At 41.2% G+C, this 26,124-nt stretch overlaps 1 protein-coding gene across 7 annotated transcripts in view; it reads left to right on the forward strand.

The window, feature by feature from the left end:
• ZNF81 (zinc finger protein 81) overlaps nucleotides 372–26,124 on the forward strand; it is a 125,644-nt gene continuing 99,891 nt past the window's right edge. For 4 of the 7 annotated variants that reach the window (XM_021080390.1, XM_021080389.1, XM_021080394.1 and 1 more), the window contains exons 1-2: nucleotides 372–840; nucleotides 22,062–22,207. The gene's annotated coding sequence lies outside the window, so the exon portion shown is untranslated. The remainder of the gene's footprint in view (nucleotides 841–22,061; nucleotides 22,208–26,124) is intronic. The other 3 variants (XM_021080391.1, XM_021080392.1, XM_021080395.1) reach the window with 1 other exon arrangement.

The raw sequence follows: 26,124 nt of genomic DNA on the forward strand, positions 1-26,124 counted from the left end.
AGTAGGAACTTTATTCATTGATCAAAGAATGAGGAAGGGAGAACACTTGCTCTAAAGACGTTTTCTTTCCTATGGGAGGAAAGTGGGAGACTTTTAAAGGGTAAGAGGCAGGTGCATCATCAGAAACGGGGAAAGAGTTGAGAGGGCCAGGAACAGCCACGCAGGCGCAGTCCCCCAGGCTCCCTTGTACATGGTGCTAATTATGCCTAACAAGGTAAAAGCCCCCCACCTGCTTTGGGTGGAGGTCTTATCCTCGTAATTGAAGCTAAGGCGATTTTCAGAAACTTCTAGGTTTCCTCTGCGCAGGCGCTGCTCTTGCAATTAGGCTGGAACCCATTCAAACTGATAAACATCTTTGACAAGCTACAGGTGTTTGGAGCAAGACTAGAACTAGGTTCAAGCTGAGCTCTTTCAGCTCCCCCGGTGAGTGTGGAGGTTCAGTTCTGCACCGGGGCCCTCCTGACCTCAGGGATGGCAGGAAGTGGAATGCTGACTGGCCTCAACTAGCACTGCTTAGTTCAATCTCTCTCTTTTGGTTTCATTTTGTGGCTTTTTGTTTTCGTTTTTGTTTTTGTTTTTTTGCCAAGCCCATGGCATGTAGAATTTCTGGGCCAGGGATCAAACTCAAGCCGCAGCAGTGACATCAAGAGAATCCTTAATTTGCTGAGCCACAAGAGTCTCTTTGATGAGAGTGGAGTGGAGACACAACTCCCTGACAGACCCTACCCCAGCAGGGGAGTCAGAGCACCACTACCTTCTTCTGCAGAATGGTGAGATGGGGTGGGTAATCAGCTTCCGGCTCACCTCGCTGAAACTGTGTTGGAGTTTGGCTGGAGAACGGTGAGTATTGCCAGAAAGGTTTTCTGTTCTGTTAGACCATGCTTTTCTTTAAATAGAAGGGACAAGCTTTTGTGCTTGTTGGTAGTTCTGGGTTGGAGGCCTCCTTAGTTATCTTTCTAGGATGTATGTGAGGCAATGAGGAAACCCAAGGAACTCACCACTGTAACTGAGCCAAGTGGGCTCGCTGCCCACTGCACAACAGAAAGACCAAATATCAAGGCAATGGGCTTTTGCCAAGAGAAAAGATTTTCTTAGAGGGAGACCAAGCAAAGAGGAGGCCACGCTCAGGTCTGTCTCAGGGATCGGCTGTTGAGTGGGATATTTATCATGAAAGTAGAGAGCAGGATGGGGAGGAGGCTCTGAAAGGACTGGTGGAACATGATTTATAAGTTTCAAGTGTTCTCGATGTGCTCTTCATGGATCAGTCGCATGTGCAAATTTTGGGGTTCTATATGAAATGTGTTGGATTTTTGGCCTGTGCCATCTGAATTCACTGTCAGTCATCCTAGTCTCCCAATTTGCCTGTTGAAGGGCCTTTCAGCTAGTTGTTTCCGTATCTGCAGTTTCGATGATACTCTGAAAAACAAGCTTGGTGTTCTTGGTGTTCTCTTCTACCTTAATGGGTCTTTCAAGTTACAGGGTACAGTTTCTCCATCATGTTCTTCAAGTCCTGAGGGCCCTAGGCAGCCTGTCATTTTCTTCCTTCTACCTTTCATAGTTTTCCTGTGCTTGTTTGTGGTGTTATGTCCATGGGTTTTAGTTATCAGATGGTAGAATGGGAAGAATCCATCTTGGCTGGATCTAAAAGTCCAAGACCATTTTCAAGAATACTCAGACTTGAACATTAATGCTGATCAAGCCCTTCCATTTTTTGTTACTTGCCTTAGGCCTGAAATATTAGATGCTGTTCAGAAATGTAAAATAGCCCCATAGGCCATTTGTTTAGAAATTCTCCTTGTTTTCCTTTGAGAATTTTTTTTTTTTTTGCTTTTATTCATGAAGGATATCTTCACTGCAGATAGAAATTTGGGATATTAGTTTTCTATCATTGTCTTAATGAATTGCCACAGATCTAGTGGCCTCAAACAACACAAATTTGTCATCTCACACTTTTATAGGGCATTGTTACTGAACTGAACTTGGGTCTGCTCACCCATTGTGCAGTAAAGCCAATCTACTGACACTTGGTTGTGGTGAAGGAAAGTGCAGCATTTATTGAGGGCACCAAACAAGGACTCCAGGCAGCTAATGCTCAAAAAACCTGAACTCTCTGGTGACTTTCAGGGAAAGATTTTTAAAGACAGGGTGAGGGAAGAGGTTGTGGGCTATGTGATCAGCTCATAGACATTCTTCTAATTGGTTGGTGGTGAGATAATCATGAGTCAACATCATTAACCTTCTGGTTCCAATCAGTCGGGAGTCCATGCTTGTGTTCAGCATACAGTTAACTCCTTCCACCTGGTGGGGGTTTCAGTATTTGCAAAACAGCTCAAATGATACGGCTCAGTATATGATCTACGGTTCTTGAGGAGGAACTAAAGGTCCTTGACTTTGTTTTAATGGCAAAAGTATTATTTTGTCTTGCTTGACTGTTTTCATTTGTTTCTGCATTTTCTCATTTCTGTGATTAAATTTATTCTTTGGAGCTTGGGAAAGGCGTTGGAGGTTCAAGTTTTCCTACAAATAAGAGGGGGGTGGAAGACATGGGTGAGGGGTTGTCCCTGGAGTCCCCATAGGTTCCTGCTGTGTTATACCATGAGTTCAGACAGCTTTTTGGGATTCTGTTTAGGTATCACAATACTGAAATCAAGGTGTTACCAAGCCTGGGCTGTTATCTGGATTGTTTGGCGGGTAAATCTGATTCCACACTCAGTCAGGATTTTGGAAATATTCAGTTACTTGCGGCTGTGGTGCTGAGGTCTGTCTCCTTGCTGGATGTCAGCTGTATAATTCTGCCTGCATTTCTCATCATATTACTCCTTCCTTCTTTTTTTTAAAATTCAAGTATAGTTTTTGCTTGTTTGTTTGTCTTTTTGCCTTTTCTAGGGCCACTTCTGCGGCATATGGAGGTTCCCAGGCTAGGGGTCGAATCAGAGCTGTAGCCGCCGGCCTACACCACAGCCACAGCAACGCAGGATCCGAGTGGAGTCTGCAACCTACACCACAGCTGACGACAACGCCGGGTCCTTAACCCACTGAGCAAGGGCAGGGACCGAACCTGCAACCTCATGGTTCCTAGTTGGATTTGTTAACCACTGTGCTGCAACAGGAACTCCTAATTCAAGTATAGTTGATTTACAATGTTGTGCCAATTTCTGCTGTACTGCAAAGTGACCCAGTTATACATGTATATCCATTTTTTTCTTATATTATCTTCCATCATGGTCTATCCCAAGAAATTGGATATAGTTCCCTATGCTGTAGAGTAGGATCTCATTGCTTATCTATTCTAAACATAATAGTTTGCATCTATTAACCCCAAACTCCCAGTCCATCCCATTGCCCCCCCCCCCAGCAACCACAAGTCTGTTCTCTATGTCTGTGAGTCTGTTTCTGTTCTGTAGATAAGTTCACTTGTATCATTTTTTTTTGGCCATGCCCATAGGATGCAGAAATTCCCAGGCCAGGGATCAAACCCATGCCACAGCAGTGATCCGAGCCATGACAGTGACCACACTGGATCCTTAGCCACCAGACCACCAGGGAACTCCATTTGTGTCATATTTTAGATTCCACGTATAAGTGATAACGTAAAGTATTTGTCTTTCTCTGACTTACCTCACTTAGCATGATAATCTCTAGGTCCGTCTATGTTGCGACAAATGGTGTTTTATCATTCTTTTTATGGCTAAGTAGTACCCCATTGTATATGTGTATATATACCTACATATATACATACACATCTTCTTTAGCCATTCATCTGTTGATGGACGTTTAAGTTGTTTCCATGTCTTGGCTATTATGAATAATATTGATATGAACATCGAGGTGCATCTATCTTTTTGAATTACAGTTTTGTCCAGATACTTGCCTAGGAGTAGGATTGCTGTATCATATGGCAACTCTATTTTTAGATTTTTTTTTTTAGGAACCTCCATACTGTTTTCCATAGTGGCGTCACCCATTTACATTCCCACCAACCATGTAAGAAAGTTCCCTTTTCTCCATACACTCTCCAGCAGTTATTATTTGTAGACTTTTTCATGATGGCCATTTTGTGAGATGATACCTCATTGCGGTTTTGATTTGCATTTCTCTAATAATTAGAAATGTTGAACATCTTTTTCATGTGCTTAGGCTACATTTTAAAAACCCTTCCCCTTGGAGATTAGACTTTTGTTACTTTGGAAAGATAAGCAAGGTGTGTCCAGGTGGAGTTTCTTTAGTGACTTCCGTTCCTTTTCCTCAGCTACAATAGAATTGCATTAGTGTTCTTGTGGTATAGGTTTTCATTAATTTTCTCCTGAAGATTATAAACTTTTTGTTCTGAAAGGAAGAAGAAGTTAACTCTGGGTGGATTTTGCAGGGGCTTTTCTTTTCCTCCTCTAACCATCACCATGAAAGAGGAGGACTTTCTTTGGACTCTCTCACTCTAAGAGGTTCTTAGGGTTCCTGGAGGAAAATCTGCAGAAGGATGGGAAGTCTCCGTGTCTGCAGCCCCCAGGAACTTTAGAGTCTCACTCTCCCATACTTGGCTTTCACCAATTCATTAAAAGTTCTAGTTTAAACTTCCCACTAACCTATATGGCATTTGGTTGGCATCAGCCCCAACCTTGGCAAATGCTCAGATCCTGTTCTCTCTCCAAAGGTGCCTGTCTTTCTCCACATTTTACAATAGTTATTTGCCTTATGACCTCAGTTTTATGATAAGTTCAAGAAAAAGTATTAATTTCTAGCTTGTTCAGAATCTTCTAAGGATGGGAGTTGTGTCTTTCTAGCTCTCTAATTCCAAGCTTAAACTAGAAGTCCTCTAAAATATATTTCTGAAATTCATTACTGATCTACAAATACGTTTCATCCCATACGTCACACACCTCAAGTCTCAGTGCTCCTTAAGCACTAAACCTTTGAAGCCTTGGAGATTTTCTTTGTAACAGTGAATTTCATTACAGCGGTAAGTGCTGTTACTTTTGGTTTTAACCCCTAGTAGCACCCCTTCTGAAGCTGTGGCTTTGTAAGTGCTTAGAAGCATCACGGACGCCACAGTGGGCCAATGATCAGTATGGCACAGTTAATCCATGTGTTCAGTTTCCATAAATGGTGTTGTCAGACAAGGAACATGGCAGAATTGTCAAAAGCTTCCCAAAGAGGGCTGCCATCTTGGAAAAGTATCTATTATATACAGAGGACACTCCTTTGCTTGTTTTACCAAAGAGGTCAGGAGGCAGGGATGTGAGCCTTCTCTAGACAGGATTCCTAGAGTAGGAGTAGGGTGTTCTTGGATCTGTGATATAGAGATTTGTGGTATTTGTTGAAGCTGAGGTGCCCTTCAGTTTATGGCGTGAGGGTAAGAGAGAGAAATTATATCCTCTTAAGTGATACCACCGTAGTGTGTTCTATCAGGGAGGGAAAATTCAGGACAAAACAGTTCTCTTCTGAGATATACCACTGGAGGAACTGGGGAAGTCAGGGAGCTTCACAAGCTACCAATGGTAAGTTAGCATTAGGGAAGAATGGGGAGATGTCAGAGTGGTCAGGAGGGAGCTCAGGATGGTACTGTCCCCACGTGGGAGATATCACTGGGGGAAAGAGAGAAGATGAGGTGGTACAGTTTCAGCCCTGGGTGCTACCACAGGGAGATGGAGAAGTTAAGGTAAAGCAAACAACCTCTGGGAATCTTAGGGGCATGTCCACTATTTAAGAACTTACTAACTCCATGCATACTTCTAAATGTTTTACGGCTCCTATCAAACTAATTTATTTCTCTAAGTTAATCTGGACTTTGAGACACAGTTACAATGGTTTTGCCCAAATTCAGGCTTAAAAGAAATGTCCCCAGTCTGTCTTCTAATATGTGTATATGGTTTCATTTTCACATGTAGATCTGTGATCCATTTGGAGTTTGTTCTTGTGCATAGCAAGGTGTGCATCCAATTTAATCTGTTTCTAAATCATCACATTTAGTGTGTAGAATGCTGTGTCCCCAGAAGATATGTCCCTGGAACCTGTGGTTGTGATCTTATTTAGAAAAAAGATTTTTGCAGATGTAATTAAGTTAAGGATTTTGAGATTAGATCATTCTGGATTAATGAGGTGGGCCCTAAATCCAATAACAAATGTCTTGCTGATTGATTTTTTTCCATACCCACAGCATGTCGAAGTTCCCAGGCCAGGGATTGAACCTGTACTGCAGTTGTGACATATGCCACAGCTGCAGTAACACCAGATCCTTAATCCACTGTGCCACAAGGGAATTTCCCAAATGTCCTTATAACAGACAGAAGAAGAGAAGGACATGGGGAGGGTATGATGTGAAGACAGAGGCAGAGATTGGAGAGATGCATCTACAAATCAAGGGACACCAAGGTTTGCCAGAGCACCAGAAGCTAGGAATGAGGCATAGAACAGATTTACCTCCAGAATGAACCAACCCCAAAGACAGCTTGATTTTGGACTTCTATATTCCAGAACTGTGAAAGTATATAATTCTGGGAGTTCCCGTCGTGGCTCAGTGGAAACAGATCTGACTAGCATCCATGAGGACGTGGGTTCGATCCCTGGCCTCACTCAGTGGGCTAAGGATCTGGCGTTGCTGTGAGCTGTGGTGTAGGTCTCAGACGTGGCTCAGATCCCACGCTGCTGTGACTATGGCATAGTCTGGCAGCTGCAGCTCCAATTTGACCCCTAGCCTGCGAACCTCCATATGCTGTGTGTGTGGCCCTAAAAAGACAAAAGACAAAAAAATATATATAATTTATTGTTTTAAGCCACCAGATTATGGTAATTTATTATAGCAGTCCTAGGAAACTAATACGCTATTTAAAAATTCATCTTGGTGGATTTCCCATTTTGACGCAGTGGAAACAAACCCAACAGTATCCATGAGGATGCGGATTTGATTCCTGGCCTCACTCAGTGGGTCAAGGATCTGGTGTTGCCGTGAGCTGTGGTATAGGACACAGATGCAGCCTGGATCTGGCGTGGCTATGGCTGTGTCGTAGGCTGGCAGCTGTAATTCTGATTCGACCCCTAGTCTGGGAACTTCCATATGCCATGGATGCAACCCTAAAAAAAAAAGCAAAAAAAAAAAAAAACAAAAAAAACCCAAAAAAATTCATCATAGCCCCTAGTGATTTGAGATTCCATTTTAATCATATACAAAATTTTCTTCTATATTTGGATCCATTCCTGGGCTTTTTCCTCTGTTCCACTGGTTTATACATTCATGTGTTATCACCATAAGTTTTTTTCATTGTTTAATGTTGGTGTATATTTAATTTACAGTGTTGTGTCAATTTCTACTGTACAGCACAGTGACCTAGTTGTACATGCATATATATCCTTTTTTTCACACTATCTTCCATCATGTTCTATCCCAAGAGATTGGATATACTTCCCTGTGTTATACAGTAGGACCTCATTGCTTATCCATTCTTTTTGTGTGTGTGTGTGTGTGTGTGTTTTAGCTATTTCTTGGGCCGCTCCCGCGGCATATGGAGGTTCCCAGGCTAGGGGTTTAATCGGAGCTGTAGCCACCGGCCTACGCCAGAGCCACAGCAACGCGGGATCCAAGTCGCGTCTGCAACCTACACCACAGCTCACGGCAACGCCGGATCGTTAACCCATTGAGCAAGGGCAGGGACTGAACCTGCAACCTCATGGTTCCTAGTCGGATTCGTTAACCACTGCGCCACGACGGGAACTCCTGCTTATCCATTCTAAATGTAGTAGTTTGCATCTACTAACCCCAAACTACCAGCACATCCCACTTCCTTCCCCCTGCCCCTTGACTACCTCAAGTCTGTTCTCTATGTGCCATAAAAAAGGACAAAATAATGCCATTTGCAGCAACATGAATGCAACTTGAGATTCTCAAGTAAGTTAGAGAAGTTAGAGAAAGACAAATACCATATGATATCATATATGTGGAATCTAAAATATGGCACAAATGAACCTCTCTATAATATCACAAGTTTTTAATTAGAGAGGCTTTATGGTATGTTCCAATACTTGCTGGCCTTAGGCTCCATCATTGCTTTTCTTTTTTAGGGTTTTCTAATCATTCTTACATGCTTACTTTCTCTTATGATTTTTAGGCAATCTGGTTCCTGAGTTGATTTGTTTAGCTATTAGGCTATATTCTATCTCCAGGATATTTATTGGAGAAAAGTCAGGGAAATGGGTGATTGGCCATCAGTTAGGTGGTGGGAGATGAGTGAATGGTCCCAATTTTTCACTCCTTCCTGCATCCACCCTCTTACCCCTTTAACTTTGTGCTTGCCAATGTGATTTGCTTTGCCCAGTGGCATATGAGTAGAAATAACAGTATGCCATTTCTGATATTAGGCCTTAAGGCGTGCCTCTTCTGGCTGGCCCTCTTGCCCCTGTGTCATCACTATAAGAAGATATCTAGCTAATTGCTGCCCTCATGTCTCAGCATGAGAGACATGCAGAACATGCTGTACTGTGGCATCACCTAGTGGAGCCCAGCCTAGAAGAGACAAACCCCAGCCAATATCCAGATACTAGAGAATTAATCTGTTGCTTGTACAACAGGTAAATAATGATGGAGAATGGGAAAATTCTACCACTTTGAATGTTGTGTGCCATTGGAAAAGTACTGAGTGAAAAAAAATCCAAGATACAGAGAATTATGCATATGATCTCATCGCACTTTTAAAAAAATAAAGGATATATGTGTGTGATAGGTAGATACACATATACACACACATGGAAATAAAAGTGAAATGGGGAGTTCCTGCTGTTGCACAGTGGGTTAATGATCTAGCTTGTCTTCGTGGTGGTGCCAGTTCAATCTCCGGCCTGGCATAGTGAGTTAAGGATCTGGTGTTGCTGCAACTGCAGCTTGGATTGGATCCCTGGCCTGGGAACTTCCATATGCTGTAGGTTCAGCCATTAAAAAAAAAAAAGAGTGAAAGGATTCATACTTGATGGTTAGCACTGGTGGTTATTTGTGGGTAGGATTGCAGATGTAGGTGTAAGTAGAGTACAGGAAGGAAGAGGAAGTTAAAGCAGATCTTTAGAAGAATAGAAAAAGTACTGCATAATAATATATAGTAAGTATGATATCATTTTGTTTATGCATTCACTTAAAACTATACATATGTGAATGTCCAGAGTAAGAAGAGAAAAAGCTGTGAAATAACTGAAATAAAAGCTAGTATGATAAGATTATATTTGTGCATTACATACAATTGTACATGTATGTCTGTATACATGAAGAAATTGAAATGGTTTTTATTGTGGAATCTTTCTAGAAATACACAATAGGGAACATTTGATAAGAAGTTATGTCAGATTACAAAAATATTTAAGAGGTCCCGTCATGGTGCAGCAGAAACGAATCTGACTAGGAACCATGAGGTTGCAGGTTCAATCCCTGGCCTTGCTCAGTGGGTTAAGGATCCGGCATTGCTGTGAGCTATGGTGTAGGTTGCAGAGGCAGCTAGGATCTGATGTTGCTGTGGCTGTGGTGTAGACGGGCAGCTGCAGCGCTGATTAGACCCTAGCCTGGGAACCTCCATGCGCCGCAGGTTTGGCCCTAGAAAGACAAAAAGACAAAAACAACAACAACAAAATATTTAAAACACTTCCTATTATGCAGCGTATTCTGAAATATAGTCTCTTGAAGGGATGGTATGTCTATATCATCATAGATATAGTATTAGTTTTCCCAGAACTTTGTTGACATTATAAAATATTTAAAATTTTACAGAAAATAGGAATAAAACAGGAATAGCATTTACATAATTTCCCACATTCCTTTTTATAAAGTGTTTGGTATCAATTTATATTATAATACTTTTATTATGGGCAGTCTTTTCCTAAAGCATCCAACTTGAACAGTTTATTCTCAGTTGGGCTCCATGAATTCTATGATACTGAGTGTCTTATGTCATGTTTCCTTACATCTGCAGACACTAAGGCAGACATCTAGGTACCCATACTTTATTCAGTGTCTTCCTTAGGTGAAACCTGTAAGGGAATAAGAGAAGCAAGATAAGGAAGGGAAAGGAGTCAAAGCAAGGATGTGGTTTCATGTAAAGTCTAGCATTGTCCTGACACATGGTCAATGTATGGGGGAAAGGAGGGAAACTTCTGGAGCTAGTTGCACTGGAAATTGCTACTTTGTCATACTTTCAGGCAGGAACCTGGTCTTTGTATCCCTGTCTGAGCCAACAGCAGGCTACCCTCCAGGAGGGCTGTATAACCTACGCATCTCCAGGCATGTTGGCTCTATGGTTGGCCAAGGGCAATTCTCTGCACCTGTGACTTTCTCCAATCTGTTTGCTGCAGCACTTGCAGTAGAAGGGGATGGGTACCCTGGCCAGTAAAAGGGATCTGAGTAAGGTGCCAACAGCCACTCAGTTGCCACTCTACTCCACTTAAAGAGGATGCACAAATAGGGCAAATGCTGCTCTGATGCATTGAAGATCACCCCTCACCTTCTCTTATGAATATATTCATATGGTTTCTCTGCTGCAGGAATTCTATAAGTTACATTTAGATCCAATTTCTCTGAGAAGGCTTTTTCATATTGAAGAAATATGTAGATTTTTTTCTTATTTAGGATTTTTTTTCGCTTTTTAGGGCCACAGCCACCACGTATGGGGGTTCCCAGGCTAGGGGTCGAATCACAGCTACAGCTGCCAGCCTACACCACAGCCACAGCAACACCAGATCCTTAACCCACTGAGCGAGGCCAGGGATTGAACCTGCAACCTCATGGTTCCTTGTTGAATTTGTTTCCGCTGTGACACGATGGGAACTCCCCGGAATTCTTTTTTTAAAATATCTTTTCCTTTAAATTTTATTTTTATTTTTATTAGAGAATAGCTGGGGAGTTCCCGTTGTGGCTCAGTGGTAACAAACCCAACTAGTATCCATGAGGATGTGGGCTTAATCCCTGGCCTCACTCAGTGGGTTAAGGATCCAGCATTGCTGTGAGCTGTGGTGTAGGTTGCAGATGCTGCTCAGATCCTGCACTGCTGTGGCAGTGGTGTAAGCCGGTGGCTCTGATTCAACCCCTAGCCTGGGAACTTCCACATGCTGCGGGTGCAGTCCTAAAAAGCAAAAAAAAAAAAAAAATATATATATATATATATATATATATATATATAGTTGATTTACAGAGTTGTGTACATTTCTGCTATACAGCAAAGTGACCCAGTCATACATACATATATATTCCATTTCTTAATTATCTTCCATCATGTTCTATCCCAAGAGATTGTATCTAGTTCTCTGTGCTATACAGTAGGACCTCATTGCTTATCCATTCTAAATGTAATAGTTTTCATCTACCAACCCCAAATTCCCTGTGCACCCCACTTCCTCCCTCCTCCCCCTTGGCAACTACACTTTGATGCATACAAAGAGCTGATTTCTGGAGGCAGCCTTTCCCACAATCCCTGCATTTATAAGGTTTAGCTCAAGGATGAGTATTCTGGTGTTTATTTAAACTTGACTTGTTGGTGAAGGCCTAGTTACACTCAGTACATGCATATGGTTTCTCTCCTGTGTGAATTCAGTGATGCCGTTGGAGCTGGTATTTACTTGTGAAAGATTCCCTAGTCACCACATTCATGCGGTTTCTCTCCAGTATGAATTCTCTGATGTGTAATCAAAACTGACTTGTGTGTGAAAGCCTTCCCACATTCAGGGCATATATGGGATTTCTCTCCAGTATGAGTTTTCGGGTGTGAATGGAGATTTGGTTTTTTTGGTGAAAGCATTCCCACATTTACTATATATATAGGAACTCTCTCCTATGAAATTCTGTTGATGTTCATGAATCTGTGACTTGAAAAAATTCCCACCATCACTGCATTCATATTTTTCTCTTAATATGAACTTTTGGATGTGTAATGAAGTTTGACTTATGGTTGAAAGTACATAGGGTTTCTATCTAGTATGAAAATTCAAGTGTAAAATGAGGTGATACCTCCCGAGTAAAGATTTCCCCACACTCACTGCATTCATAAAGGTTTTCATCAGTATGAATTCTCTGATGTGTACTCAATACTGACTTGTAAGTGAAGGCCTTCCACCTTTAATACAAACATAAGCTCTCTCTCGAGTATGAGTCCTCTGGTGTGCAAGGAGATTTGATCTTTTGGTGAAGACCTTCCCACATGTTGTGCATATATAGGGTTCTTTTCCTGTGTGCGTTTTTCTATGTTCCTGGAGTTGTGATTTGGAAGGAAAAGATTTCCCACAGTCACTACGTTCATCTGGTTTATTAATTCTTTGATGTGCAGTCAAGTATATCTTCTGGCTAAAAGCCTGCCTACATTCAAGTGCATATGTAGGGCTTCTATTCTGTATGAATTCTCTGAGGCAACCTCAGTATTTGCTGATGGGTGAAAGCTTTCTCACTTCTACTGTATTCATAGTTTTTTTTCCCCCACAGAATGACTAAATCTGATGTGCAAAGAGGTGTGACTTCTGAGTAAAGACATTCCCACATTCACTGCATACATAGGCTATCCTTCCAGTAAAAATTTTTGGATGAAGGATATGTTCTTGCTATTTTATTTTATTTTATTGCTTTTTAGGGCTGCACCTGTGGCATAAGGAAGTTCCCAGGCTAGGGGTCGAATCAGAGCTACAGCTGCCGGCCTACATCACAGCCACGGCAACTCGGGACTGCAGCCTCATTTGCGACCTACATCACAGCTTATGGGATCCTTAACCCACTGAGCGAGGCCAGGGATCAAACCTGCATCCTCATGGATATTAGCTGGGTTCATTACCTCTGAGCCACAATGGGAATGCCAATATGCTCTCATTTATGGCTGAGGACTTTCCCACACTGATTAGGTTCACAGGATTTCTCACCTATATGAGAATTAACATAGTTAATATAGGAAAAGCTAAAAGTAAATCTGACTATTCAATAATCTTCTAAAGGTTTTTCTTACATTACTTTTATTAGGACTTGTGAGTTTAAGCTATGCTTCAAACCCTTTCCAAATGAATCACATTGAAGGAGTTGTTCTTGTGAACTAACCATGGATTCATATGAGTTATTTTTCCAATATACTTATATTCCTAATCTCTATCCTTATTTCAATGTGGTCTTATTGATGAAAGCAACATGACTCAAAGGTCTATTTTGGTTTTCCTTATGTTTCTCTACTTGGTCATCTTGCCCCCGTGCTTATTAAAAATGGAAACAATGAATAATCCCTCTTCAGTTCACCCACTATCTCATTGTGAAATGAAGCTTTTACATAAATTGCCTATTGTAAGATTTCAATCCCACACTTCTCTCCTAAAAGGAGAAAGATATAGTGAAATTCAAACTTAGAATAGTTAACCAACTATAAAGGAGCTACATGCAACTGATCCAGGTTGGACAAGGGAAATCAGATGATGATGACGATGATGATAGAAAACACTCCCATGGTTCTTATTATAATGCTATGTCCTTATAGAACTTAGAACATTCCAGGCATTGTTCTAAGTGATACAGAAGTATATACATACATATAAACTCATTTAATCCTCACAGCAACCATCTGAGTTAGATACTATTATACAGGATTTTTTTTCCCCCTTTGGCCATGCCCTCAGCATGTGGAAGTTCCTGGGCCAGGGGTGGAACCTGTACCACAGCAGTGACCCAAGCCACAGCAGTGACAACACTGGATCCTTAACTCACTGCACCACAAAAGAACTCCAGATACTATTATATGTTTTTAAAAGAGGAAGCTAAAGCTCAGAATGGGTAAATAATTTTCCCAAGATGACTTGGGTAATATGCTGGGTAGATTAGATTTAAACCAAGGCAGCATATCTCCATTTACATAGACTATTTGGTACTGAGTCCTTACAGCACCTAAGCTTTACCCTAAGTAATACATCAACTTAACTTGGAAGGGGAAATCACTATTGTTTCAATGATTTGTACACAAGATGAGATACAGTAGGTTTTTAATATTAAATAGAATGAATCATGCCATTATCTCATTCTACCAAATTTTAAAATAGCATGATCTGATCATGAAATATGGTTTGTTTTCTTCTTTTAGTTAGGCTAAAATAGTGAGTGAAATCTAGAACTTTGCCTTACCCCCCCCAAACTTCACTATTCTTATGCTATACTTTTTATATCCACAAGCCTCATTTCTTTATTTTGTAGATCTTAAGCATACTGATTCAGAGGCATGGACTGGGAGTTTTTTCCAATTTTTAAAATTTCATTTAGTATATATGTATAAAATTTACTGGAGCCATTAATGTTTAGTTACAACCACCAGTATTCAATGAAAAAGTTAATGCCTGTGCTGAAAATAATTATCTTTAACATTCTGAGCCCATAGACTTACTAAGCAGCACATAAATAGAGTTATCAGTCTGAAAAATATAGCTCTCAATGTGAGTTTGCATTCTACTAGTCATGAACATTTCCTCAAAAACTCCAGTTTATTCCTCAATCCAATAATTGTTTACACACAAGTCTTCCATTAATTTTGCTTTTTCTGCTTTCTTTGTGCAGTTCAAAATGTATATGTGATTTATAGATCAGTTAAGAGTACTCTGCTCTGAAATCAACTCACAATCTCACCACAACTCTAGGGAAACATCATCTTCTCTGAACTTTGAAAGCTGACATTCTCTATGCTACCCACTTTGATGCTTTTTTAGTAAGTTGTCTCCTTTACTGGAATAGTTAATGAACAAAGGCTGAATTCTTTTTTGTTTTCAAGCCATGTTTTCCCTTCCCACTAACAATCTGTTTCTTTGAATTCTTTTTGACACACTTAAAAAAAACCCACTAAAACAAAACACTCCAGTTTGCCTATTTCCACAAAACCACTAGTTTCAGTACTTGAACTGGTTTCTCCATTTTTTTCCGCTGGAAGATTTCAGAATAAAATATTGCTATTGGTCTTAAATATTTCTTTAAAGATCTAGGATGGAAATAATCATATACCACACAATGTAAAAATACATTATTTGTAAAATGTGTTGCTGGAAGGAAACCTAATAAATGATTAACATTGGCAGGTAGTCCCTGGGGACAGAGGTGGGAGTGATACTTTTCACTGTGCACTCTTTTATACGTTTTGAATTTCAAACCTTGTGAATGTATTATCTCCAAATTTCTTTAATTAAAATTTAAATAGGAGTTCTTCCTGTGGTGCAGTGGGTTAAGGATCCGCTGTTGCCACAGTTGAGGCAAAGATTGCAGCTGCAGCTCAGATTTGATGCTTGGCCCAGGAACTTCCACGTGCTATGGGTGTGGCCCAAAAAATGAAAGTGGTAAAGTTTTTACTTGTTCTGAGTCTCTATGGGATGACAGGGGAAGAAAAGAAAAGAATATTAGATATTGGAATAATTAAGGACCCCATTTTATGGAACAGGTGAAACCTGAATCTAAATAGAGCCCTAAATAATCAGTAACCTTGGAGTTCCCATTGTGGTGCAGCAGAAAAGAATCCGACTAGTATCCATGGAGATGCGGGTTTTTTTTTTTCCCACTGTACAGCAAGGGGGTCAGGTTATCCTTACATGTATACATTGCAATTACAGTTTTTCCCCCACCCTTTCTTCTGTTGCAACATGAGTATCTAGACATAGTTCTCAATGCTATTCAGCAGGATCTCCTTGTAAATCTATTCTAAGTTGTGTCGAGATGCGGGTTTGATCCCTGACCTCGCTCAGTGGGTTAAGGATCTGGCATTGCTGTGGCTGTGGTATAGGCTGGCAGCTGTAGCTCCGATTGGACCCCCTAGCCTGGGAACATCCATATGCCTCAGGTGAGGCCCTAAAAAAAAAGAAAAAAAATCAATAGCCTAGACACAGAAATTTCATATGTAGGAAACATTAAGAAAACTGGAATCGAACATATATGGAAGATATACAGATACAAGGTTGAGTTGGAAATATGGGGACTGTTGCCACACGAAGAGGAGAGTTGAACTATGGCCCTCCATAATAGGGAGTGATTGCAATTTTATTTGATAATCCTAGTACAAGATAAATGTCATGGTTTAGGTAATGAAATCTGTCAGTAGCACCTAAGATGAACTTGTTGAAAAATGGAATCAGGAGTTCCCACTGTGGCACAGTGGATTAAAAATCTGCAGCGGCTAGGGTCCCTACAGAGGAACAGGTTTGCTTCCTGGCCTAGGAACTTCCATATGGGGTGTGGCCTTAAAAATGTAATCGGCTAATCCCATTAAGAACAGAATAATCCAAACATAAAATATGGGCTTGGTTTTAGGTGACATGAGATGTGACTTGAAAAAGGCGGCATTTAAATAATACCTTCAAAAAGACAAAATGGGTAGGAATTGCAGAGTGAAAAATTTCGAAGAAGAGAACATTTTCTGATTTGGGCAATGATGATTCCAGTTAAAAATATACTGAAAATGAAGGAATTAAATAGCTTTACATAGGTAAATACGGTACGAGAGTACAGTGGTAATGCAGTGGCTGAAGTTAATCATTATGTGAGTGAGTAGAATATGAAAATAAAACCTGTTCAGAAAGGATGGAAGACCCCCTTAAAGAAGGTATTATGTAAAGGGAGGACAGAGGGCAGCAGACAGGGACCCCTCAACTAGAAGGAACAGAAAAAAAAGTTTGTAGAAAGAAAGCAAACAGGATCCTCATCAACGAGGAAAAGAGAAAAATCTATGGTTACAAATGGATATAACAGTAGGAACAAGCTATTCACAGAAGGCAATCCCACATGGATAACAAATACAATTAATGTTCCAAGTAGCTAATTATAAGAAAAATGGAACTGAAACATGAACACCACAAAGTTAGCAGGGACTGAGGCATAGGGTGATGAACAAGAGTATAGGATCTTGGAGTTCCTGTTGTGGCTCAGTGGAAACGAATCTAACTAGTATCCATAAGGATGCAGGTTCGATCCCTGGACTTGCTCAGTGGGTTAAAGATCCGGCATGGCTGTGAGCTGTGGTGTAGATTGCAGACGTGCTTGGATCATGTGTTGCTGTGGTGTAGGCTGGCAGCTGCAGTTCTGATTAGACCCCTAGCCTGGGAACCTCTGTATGCCATGTGTGTGGCGTTAAAAAAAAAAACAAAAAAAGTATAGGATCTCATGGCAGTGTTGACATATGGAATATGACTCAGCCATACAAAAAAGAATGAAATAATACCATTTGCAGCAACATGGATGCAACTAGAGATTCCCATATTAAGTGAAATAAGTCAGAAATACCATAGGATATCACTTATCAGTTTCTTGGGCTAGAACGTGATATAGAAGATACTATTAGAAAAAGAATGTATATGTGTATATATATGTATATATATATGTGTGTGTGTGTGTATACATACACACACACACACACACACATATATGACTGGGTCACTATGCTATACAGAATAAATTGCCTCAACACTGTAAGTCAACTATACTTTGGTAAAAAATTTTAAAGTTTTTGGAGTTCCCGTTGTGGCTCAGTGGAAACAAATCTGACTGGCATCCGTAAGGACGCAGGTTTGATCCCTGGCCTTTCTCAGTGGGTTAAGGATTCAGCATTGCTATGAGCTGCGGTGTAGGTTGCAGACATGGATTGGATCAGATCAGGCGTTGCTGTGGCGAAGGCTGGTGGCTATAGCTCTGATTTGACCCCTAGCCTGGGAACCTCCACATGCTGTGGGTGCGGCCGTTAAATATTTTTTTTAATGAGGCTGGTTACAGATGACAGTTGAGAAGCCAAAGAGGAGATGAAAGGGGATTCACAGGAGTAAGAGTATGACTTGGTAATTTTGAAAGGAAGCGGATCCTTAAAATCTGAATACATAAGGATGAAAAAGATGGGGGGAAGGCAGGACAGAAGAAGCACAAAATATTAGGAAAGGAAAAAAATAACTGAGAAAGCGAGGTTCTTGAGAATGTAGCCTGGGATATGATCCGGAGTGTGGGGACGAGGGAAGAAGGGTGGACAGCTCTCCAGCCAAAAAGCCAAGCAAAGAAGGCAGTGGATGTTGGCCAGGCTCATACTCAGAGATGGCATTTCAGGTATTGAAGGAGCTTCTGTCAACTCTCTCCAAGCAACTCCAAACGTTTAGAGCCTTTCAAAGGCATCAATCTCCCAAGGAAAATTGAGATCTACTTCCATGTCCCGCATCTGCCCAGGTCACACTCGCTCACCTGAGCACCTCTGATGTGGGGTTTCCTCCTCCAACGTCCATGGCCCTTCTCCTTGCTCCAACTTGCAGATGACCTCTGGTTTGGGAACGTGGTACCCTGTTAACAGGACGTGATACAGGATTGGGTCCAGCTAGTTGGGTTTGGGGGCCTTTCAATAACACTTCCATGTGCTCTGAAATGGGACAGTGATCCCATTTCACTGGGAGTAAGTGATAGTCACAGAAGTGAAAAAGGACAGAAGACTCTCAGGCAAGGATGACACCATCCCACACGTCAGGTGTCCCAGAGCACTCAGCAGCTGAGAATGGGAACAGCCTCGCTGAGGCCCCGGGCAGGTGCACCGGGCAGAGAGACAGATGTCTTACCCACGGAGCGCAGGTGGCTGTAGTTCTCCAGGGTCACATCCCGGTACAGGCGCCTCTGAGCAGGGTCCAAGTGCTGCCACTCCTCCCTGCTGAAGTCCACGGTCACGTCCTCCAATGACACTGATGCCTGTAACAACACGATCCCGTTCAGGGTGACAAGGTCAGCACCAGGGGATGGAGGGGAGACAAAATTGTTTTTAATGACATTTCACCATGATATGGTATTCTTATTAAGTACCTAGTTACACTTAAATATTGTGCAGGAAAAAATATAAAATGTCTCCTATTCATTGTGTATTAAACTCAATAAGTAAATCATTATTCAGAAATTAGGATTAAATTAACTTCTCTAATGCTTCCAGTTCTTTTAGGAAACACCTAGAATTATTGAACAGTTAGGTACCAGACATTGTGCTAGGTTCTGTGGCCACAAAGATGTATTATGCATGCTTGTAGACATCTAGAAACTTAAAAGACCTGAAAATACATAAGTAAATAGATGAGTTCACTAAGCTGTTTAAAACAGAACATGACTGAAATGAGCACATCCTGGATCTAAAAGGATGAACTATAAATTCTACCTGTGAATGTAAGTTAAGACTTCACAGAATGACTTTTAAGTTGGATGATGAAAAGTGTGATGGAATACTATTGAGCCATAAAAAACCAAATAATGCCATTTGCAGCAACATGGATGCAACTAGAGATTATTATACTGAGTGAAGTAAGTCAGAAAGTGAAAGACAAAGACCATAGGGTATCACTTATATGTGGAATCTAAAATATGGCATGAATGAACCTACCTACAGAACAGAGATAGACTCAGACATGGAGAACAGACTTGTGGTTTCCCAGGGGGAGAGGGGAGGGAGTGGGATGGACTGGGAGTTTGGGGTTAGTAGATGCAAACTATTACACTTAGAATGGATCAGCAATGAGGTCCTATTGTATAGCACAGGGAACTATATCCAGTTTCTTGGGATAGAACATGATGGAAAATAATACGAGAAAAAGAATGTTTATATACGTATGGGTCACTTTGCTGTACAGCAGAAATTGACACCATATTGTAAATCAACTATAATAAAAGAAATGTGTGATGTTGGGTGAATGGGGAAAATATTTTTCTTAAAAAACAGTAGCGCGTATACAATGGAATACAACTCAGCCATAAAAAAGACAAAATAATGCCATTTGCAGCAACTTGTATGCAACTAGAGATTCTCATACTAAGTGAAGTAAGTCAGAAAGAGAAAGACAAATACCATAGGATATCACTTATATGTGGAACCTAAAATATGGCACAAATGAACCTATCTACAGAATAGAAACAGATCTGCTTTGACCCTAGGCCTCTGGTTTCCTCTGAAGAATGCTTTAGAACAGAGGTAGGTAGCTACACTCATTTGTTTACCTGTGGACTATGACTGCTCTGATGCTACAAAGGCTGAGTTGAGTAGTTATAACAGACAGTATGACCCCCAAAGCCTAAAATTACTATCTAGCCCTAAAGAAAATGCTTGCCAAGGCCTGGTTTAGAAGACAGCCAAAGAAAATATGGTACTACACACAGATGGTATTGCTATAAATGACTTTGTTTCTCTATTATTAGGCTGACTATATGTCCAAATTTATACCAGCTGTCACAGCATAATTATGACCAGAGTACCCGCCATCAATTTATATGACAATCTATCAAAATCTTCTCGAAAATCCCATACCAGGAAGGTCCTACCACAGAGGAATTGTCATGTTGTCCATGTGGACAATCACGTAACTGCTTATATTTCTTTTATTCTGTATCTGCCACAAGTTACTAAAATTCATTCAGCATTGTGTGAATATCTACAGTCTAATTACACTCTGTTGTTGACATTGTCCATTCTGTCTGTATTTTCCCTGGTCCTAAGTTTTTAGATTCATATGTGTTCATTCACTACACTGATGATTACAAACTTCCTAAATCCAATGGTAAATGGAAGCAGCAACTATGCAAATAAAGGAACAAATGACAATTTACCAGGGACTGAGTCTTTTCTAGGCCTTTTTGGGGGCAAGATAACACCCCACACTCACTAGGATGGCTAGTATTAAAAAAGAAAACAAGTATTGGAAAGGATTGGAAGAGAGTAGAGAAATTGGAACTTTTGCACACTGCCAGTGGGAATATGAAAATGGTACAGCCACTATGAAAAATAGCATGGCTTGCCTTAAAAAATTAAAAATAGCCATCTCACCTCTGGCTGTCTATCTAAAAGAATTGAAAGAAGGATCTCAAAGACATATTTGCACACTCATGCTCATAGCAGCATTATTCACAATAGCCAAGTGTGAAAGCAACCCAAGTGTCCATCAGACGAATGGATAAACAAAATGCAGTATAGACATACAATAGAATATTATTCAGCATTAGTTTTCAGAAGAAACTCCATACGGTTTTCCATAGCGGTCGTACCAATTTACATCCCTACCAACAGTGCAGGAGGGTTCCCTTTTCTTAATACCCTCTGTGGCATTTGTTATTTGTAGACTTATTAATGATGGTCTTTACTATTTTTTGCAATGTCCCATGAATCTATAAACTCACGAAGTACCATATGGTGACAGATGCTTACGAGACTTATCATGGTGATAAATTCGTAATGTATATAAATGTCAAATCACTATGCTGCGCACCTGAAACTATTATAGTATGTCAACTATACTATTATAGTATGAAAAAAGATGGGCGTTCCCGCTGTGGCACAGCAGAGGTGAATCCGACTGGGAACCATGAGATTGCGGGTTTGATCCCTGGCCTCGCTCAGTGGGTTGGGGATCCGGCGTTGCCTTGAGCTGTGGTGTAGGTCACAGACGCGGCTTGGATCTGCTGTGGCTGTGCTCCGATTGGACCCCTAGCCTGGGAGCATCCATGTGCCACGGGTATGGCCCTAAAAAGACAAAAGTAAAAAAAAAAAAAAAAAAAAGGATAAAAAAAGATACACGGATGAAATTGACTTAATACAGAGTCCAATCTAAGCTTTAAAAAGTAGAATATTTCTACAGTTGTTAAACAGTTCTAGACCAGGGATTGGCAAACTATAGGTCAAATCCAGTCCATAGCCAGTTTTTGTAAATGAAATTTTATTGGAAAATAACTGTGTCCATTTGTTTCTGTATTGTCTGTGGCTGCTTTTGCTATAGCAGCAGAGTTGCAATAGAGACTGCAGGACCAGCAAAACCTCAAATATTTACTATTTGGCTCTTTGCAGAAAAAGTTTGCCAATCCCTGTTTTACATAATAGAAAGTTGGAAATCTTCCCAGTTCATTTTGTGAAGCACTATAACCCTACCTTAAAAAATGTAGTCCTAATACAAACAAGCAGTTATCTGGAAATTATTTTGTCTTCCAGATGCAAAGGTCTTTAAAAAAATGTTAGCAATTTGAATCCAGCAACTATCAAAAGAAAAATTTAGCTCATGACCAACTTGGGTTTTCTAGTAAGACAAAAGTGGTTAGTATTAATCTATTTATCAACTTATTATATCAACAGATTAAGAAAAAAGACAATCGTATCGATGGATATAAAAAGGGCATTTGAAAAATATCCCGCAGCAATTCTCAAAATTTCATAGAAAGCTACCGAAAAATCAGAAAAGATCATAGTCTCAAAACCACCAGGAAGCATACAGCTAAAAGGTAAAATGCTGAAGACATTTCCATTTACCTTGGGGTTGTTCCTATCATAACAGTGTTTTGAAGGCTCTAGCTAATGCAAATAAATATGAAGGTGAAATAAACTACTTCAGTATTGAGAAGGGATAGAAAATTATAAGTATAGTTGATTTACAATGTAGAAAATCATTTTCATTTGCAGGTTATATCATTGTATGCTCAGAAAACCAGCACAGGCAAGTGTGATAAAGTGGTGGGAGAAAATAAATACAGAGGACTGAAAGAGAAAGGAAAAAATATCCTATCTCCAATAATAACACAAGATACCTAAAATTGAACATAACAAGAATGGTGCTGGACTCAACATAAGAAAACTAATAGTGATTATTCTAGAATATAATATAAAACTGAAGCACATGGAGAGACAGATGCTATTCCTGGGAGGGAATCTAGTAAAATAAAAACATCACTGGTTCAATGGTAACCCTATTGAAGTGGCAAGCAGCATTCCAATTCTTTTCCAACTTGGTAAAATGATTTCAAACACTTTACCAGAGGTATCCATAGCCAAGAACATTATGTAAAGGGATACTGAGAGGATGCTTGGACTAGCAGATATTAAAATTTACAATAAAAAACAAATGCAGTCAAAAGCAGGGAGAAGTCGGCCAGTAAAAGGAAATGTTCAGACTTTGATTTTAATTCGTACATGAATGTCATATGTACATGACACCAGTGATGTTCAATGGAGTATAGAAAAGTCCTGGAATTCCCATCGTGGTGCAGTGGTTAACGAATCTGACTAGGAACATGAGGTTGCGGGTTCAATCCCTGCCCTTGCTCAGTGGGTTAACGATCTGGCATCGCCATGAGCTGTGATGTAGGTTGCAGACACGGCTCGGATGTAGAGTTGCTGTGGCTCTGGCGTAGGCCGGTGGCTACAGCTCCGATTAGACCCCTAGCCTGGGAACCTCCATATGCCGCGGGAGTGGCCCAAGAAATAGCAAAAAGACAAAAAAAAAAAAAAAAAAGAAAAGAAAGGAAAGAAAAGTCCACTATGTAAAAGGGGAAAGAGGAGGAGTGGACAAAGGATAAGGAAATGCAGAGCAGGAATCTAAGTGCTCAAATAACCAGAGAAGATGCTCAACCACTAATAGGTAGAAAAAGTAAAATTGAACTAGATGTAATTTTTCAGGCCTCAGAACAATTAAAAAAAAGGAAAAGAGAACATTATCCAGTGCTGGGGAGGATTTTGGGAAATGAGGCTATTTATACATTGCTGATGGGGATATTTCATACACATTTATGTATATATACACATATTTTGTACAGTGTATATTATATAATATAGTGTATATAATATAGATAACATTTTTGAGAGGCATTTGGCAATGTCTTTTTTTTTTTTTTGGCCACACCTCTGGCAGAAGTTTCCTGGCCACGGTTTGAACGCCACAGCTGTAACTAGAGCCATAGCAGCAGCAACTGCCAGATCCTTAACCTCCTGAGCCAGGAGGGGACCCCTGGCAATGTCTATTTTAACAATACACCTCTGGAGTTCCGCCATGGGGCAATGGGTTAAGAATCCAACTGCAACGGCTCAGGTCGCTGTGGAGGCGCAGTTTGATCCCCAGCCTCTGCTGCAGTGGGTTAAAGAATCCGGCATTGCTGCAGCTGCTGTTGGGATTCAACCCCTGACCCAGGAACTTCCATAAGCCACCGGTTGGGCCATTTAAAGGAAAAAAAAAAAAAAAGGAGTTCCCGCTGTGGCACAGTGGGATCAGCAGCGTCTTGGGAGTGCTTGAGGGTTCGATCCCCAGTGGGCACAGTGGGTTAAGCATCAGGCAATTGCCCAGCTGCGGCTTAGCTCCATATGCAGCGCAGGGCAGCCAAAAAGAAAAAAAAAAAACAACCCTGTACCTAATAATAAGGTTCCAATACAGCAAAAACTGACACAAGCAAAGAGAAATGCACACGTCACCATCACATTGCCCTCTACAGAGCAAGTAGGTGACAAAAAATCAGAGGGAGTATGCAAGTTTTGAACAACACAATTAACAATTGGAGAACACATATTCTTTGAAAGCAATAGATGGCACATTTCTGTGATGGCACAAAAAAGACTTTGCCATAAGGCAAGTCTCCGCAGGTTTCAAGGAACATTCATGACAAAAGTCACATTATTTAATCACTGAGAAATAAAAGAAGGATTGACTATTTATTGCAAAATAGAAACGCGCTTCAAAGTGACACGTGTGAAATTTAAAAAAAAGCATAACTGAAATTTTAAACTACTTGGAAATGAATAATGCTAATATGATACAACTGATCTTGTGGGTCTCAGATCGAAATGTACAGCTTTAAGGCTTAAATTAGAAAAGGAAAGGCTAATAATTAAATGGCCATCCGATGTAAAAGACCCATCACTGAATCCACAGTAGCCGTGTCACCGAGGTAGACCCCCCGCTCCACCCGTCCCCCGCCCCATCACTCCGCTCAGAGGAACCAACCCCATCGAAAAACAAACAGTTCGGTGTTAACCCGCAAGGCGCTGAGAATCCCTTCCCTTCCAAGTGCCAACCTCTAACACCCGGGTGTCTAGGGGAGAGAGGGGTAGTCCGATGCGCCTGCTCAAAAGCACTTGCGAAGCTGCATTCTTCAATCAACAGGGCGCTTTTACTGAGCACCCCGGAGAGTTCCCTTACCTGTGCGGCTTTGCTGGGCTCAGAATATGGCCGCACCCAGGTGTGGCTGTTTCATGGGGACCGCCATCATGGAAGGGTGTCCGTGCCGTACAGCGGAAGAAGCTGTTGCCTCCTGCCTCGGGCAGCAGAACAGTGGGGCTGCACTGGGAGGAGGGGGCTCGTTCTTCTGTGGGCAGACTTCCTGATGCACGGAGGTCTTCCGGAGTTAGGCACTGAGGGGTTCCCAGGGGCATGGCAAGGTTGCAGAGAGGAGCCTTCTCAGGGTGATACTATGGAGTATTGCAGAAGGGGTGCAGTGCAGATGGAGCGGTACTGTACCCTCCTGGGAGATACCATCAGGAGAGAGGTTTTGGGCGGGAGCGACGGGATAAGGCAGAGGAGTGGAGCGTGAAGGTCTAAATGTGTCCATAATTTCAATCAGACCCTACATGGGTCACTGCAACTAAAATAATATTTGGTGTCAATAAGAAATAATTTTAAATTGATATGGCCAATGGTTGTTTTCTCTGACCGATGTAAGGTTAAGAACCTGACTAGTATCCACGAGGATGCAGGTTCCATCCCTGGACCTCGCTCAGTGAGTGGGTCAGGGTTCCGGCATTGCTGTGAGTGGTGGTGTAGGTCACAGATGCGGCTCGGATCTGGTGTTGCTGTGCCTGTGGTGTAGGCTGGCAGCTGCAGCTCCGATTGACCCCTAGCCTGGGAAATTCCCTACGTGGCAGGTGTGGCCCTAAAAAGAAAAGAAAAAAATCCAGCTCACATACCTCCTGTGGGAAACCTTTGCTGACAGTGGTAGGAGACTCCATGTCAGCTGAAGGCCCTTGTGACCCGCCAGGTCCTATTTAAAAGGACCTAGCCCCGAGCTCTGGTGTTCTTTATATCTTTGGGCTCTCAAATCAGTCACATCATTTCGAGGCCCCAGTTCAACATTCTGGATGGTAGAGGGCCAGACTCCATCATTACCCAATGGGAGTGTGAAATTTTTCCATTAAAAAACTGGGTATAAAATAGGAGTTCCTGCTGTGGCACAGAGGGATAAGGAGCCGGCATTGGTGCAGCATAGGTCACAGCTGTGGCTCAGATTTGATTCCTGGCCCGGGAACTTCCATATGCCAAAAAAGGAAAAAAAAAAAAAAAAAAGCTGGGTGTAAAATAAATAAGGTATCATTACTTTCTATCTATTGACACATGTAAATGGTTGTGGCTGTTGGTCCGGAGGGCCCCGCTCAGTAAATA

This window comes from Sus scrofa, chromosome X (assembly GCF_000003025.6).
Source record: "Sus scrofa isolate TJ Tabasco breed Duroc chromosome X, Sscrofa11.1, whole genome shotgun sequence".
Taxonomy (NCBI): domain Eukaryota; kingdom Metazoa; phylum Chordata; class Mammalia; order Artiodactyla; family Suidae; genus Sus; species Sus scrofa.